The 1,920-nt window shown below is 40.2% G+C and overlaps 1 long non-coding RNA gene across 1 annotated transcript; it reads right to left on the bottom strand.

Annotated features, from left to right (window-relative positions):
• Positions 1-305: 305 nt before the first annotated feature.
• Positions 306-1,343, bottom strand: LOC126391251 (uncharacterized). The gene is made up of 3 exons (XR_007570064.1): positions 1,024-1,343; positions 846-934; positions 306-726 (listed from the first exon to the last, which is right to left on the bottom strand). It is a non-coding gene; the product is annotated as an uncharacterized LOC126391251 (long non-coding RNA).
• Between the last annotated feature and the right edge of the window lie 577 nt (positions 1,344-1,920).

Below are 1,920 nucleotides of genomic sequence, written 5' to 3' on the forward strand. Positions count from 1 at the left end.
CTATGGCACGTCTGTCCGTCCTGGAAGAGGGATCCCTCCTCAGTTGCTCTTCCTGAGGTTTCTACCGTTTTTTTTCCCCGTTAAAGGGGTTTTTTTGGGGAGTTTTTCCTTATCCGCTGCGAGGGTCATAAGGACAGAGGGATGTCGTATGCTGTAAAGCCCTGTGAGGCAAATTGTGATTTGTGATATTGGGCTTTATAAATAAAATTGAATTGAATTGAACTACTGGGGCATGAGATGGAAATTTTATGCTCAGAAGCATTATGACTGTTGCATTCTGTAAAACCACTTATGTTGACCCTTGGTAAAGTTACTGAAGCATACATGCTCAGTGGTAAAAAAAATAAATAAATCTGAGAACAGAGGTATAAACAAGCTCCCTATGCATGACCATGTTTTGGTATTAATTTCCAGGAGAACCAATTGTTTGGTCTATACTATAAAACCCTCACTCACTCAGTCAGATGTGTCATTTCTTACAAAAATCTACATGCTGTGTAAGAACTGATCCCTCTGCAGAAGAAAAATAAAACTATTTGAGACCAAAACTGCTCATCATTATTGTATATCCTTAACAGGCACCTATTTTTTTCATACATTTACAATAGATTTATAAATGTTTCTGATTGGAGGGCTTTTCTCATTTTTTGTTTAAACTCCTGAAGCCTTTTGGTGGCCTCCGCGCTCAGATTTCTCTGGAGGCAGATTTGAAACAGGTCCCACTCACTGTCAAAAGGAAGAAAATAGAGTCAATAAACAAATAGTATATTAAATTACTATACACTTCATTATATATGAAAACATCAATGTTTAATATTGTCAAACCTCTCTTGTCTTTATCTTACCATGGTTCATATTGTGGGCCCTGTTTATACATCTCAGTGGCTTTTTGTACTGACAGGGAGTGCACCTCCACCAGGCTGTAGATAACTGTCTGTAGCAGAATGAAAGAACTCAATAAGGGTAAGGCAATATACCAGTTTCTACCAATCTGGATCTGAATGATGAACAATGACATTTTACCTCAGGCAAAAGCACGTCAAAGACAAAGGCAACGTGATCTAGAAGTTGTCTTGCTCCTGGTGTGTCCTTAAGGATTCCAAATAGAAAAGAGACCACTTCATCAAGCTGCTCCCCTTTGGCCTCCTGCTGATGCTGCTCCCCTTTGGCCTCCTGCTGATGCTGCTGCTCCTCCTCCCCCTACTCCTCTTTGGCCTCCTGCTGCTCCTGCTCCTCTTCAACAGCTTGTTGGACGCACTGTCCCAAATGGTCTACAAACCGGTCTCTTCTTTCTAATAATCGTTTGCAGGAGGGACAGTGGAAGTGTGCAGTGGGCTTAAACTCCAAATTGCATTTATATATGTTGTGTAATCTGAAAAAGAAATGCATTTCAAATGTCAAACTACAACATTTTGTTACCACATATTGATGCAGCATTTGCAGTTAGCTACACATGTCAGTGGTCAATGACAGATTTTGCTCCCCCCCCCCATGCTTTCTGCCTTTTGGATTTGAAATTATACAATAAAAATTAAAGTGTAAATACTAAGCTTTAATTTTGGGGTATATTATTCAATTTCAATTCAATTCAATTTTATTTATAAAGCCCAATATCACAAATCACAATTTGCCTCACAGGGCTTTACAGCATACGACATCCCTCTGTCCTTATGACCCTCACAGCGGATAAGGNTTTATAAAGCCCAATATCACAAATCACAATTTGCCTCACAGGGCTTTACAGCATACGACATCCCTCTGTCCTTATGACCCTCACAGCGGATAAGGAAAAACACCCCAAAAAAAACCCCTTTAACGGGAAAAAAAAACGGTAGAAACCTCAGGAAGAGCAACTGAGGAGGGATCCCTCTTCCAGGATGGACAGACGTGCAATAGATGTCGTACAGAACAGATCAGCAT

This window comes from Epinephelus moara, chromosome 6 (genome assembly GCF_006386435.1).
Source record: "Epinephelus moara isolate mb chromosome 6, YSFRI_EMoa_1.0, whole genome shotgun sequence".
NCBI classification, from domain to species: domain Eukaryota; kingdom Metazoa; phylum Chordata; class Actinopteri; order Perciformes; family Serranidae; genus Epinephelus; species Epinephelus moara.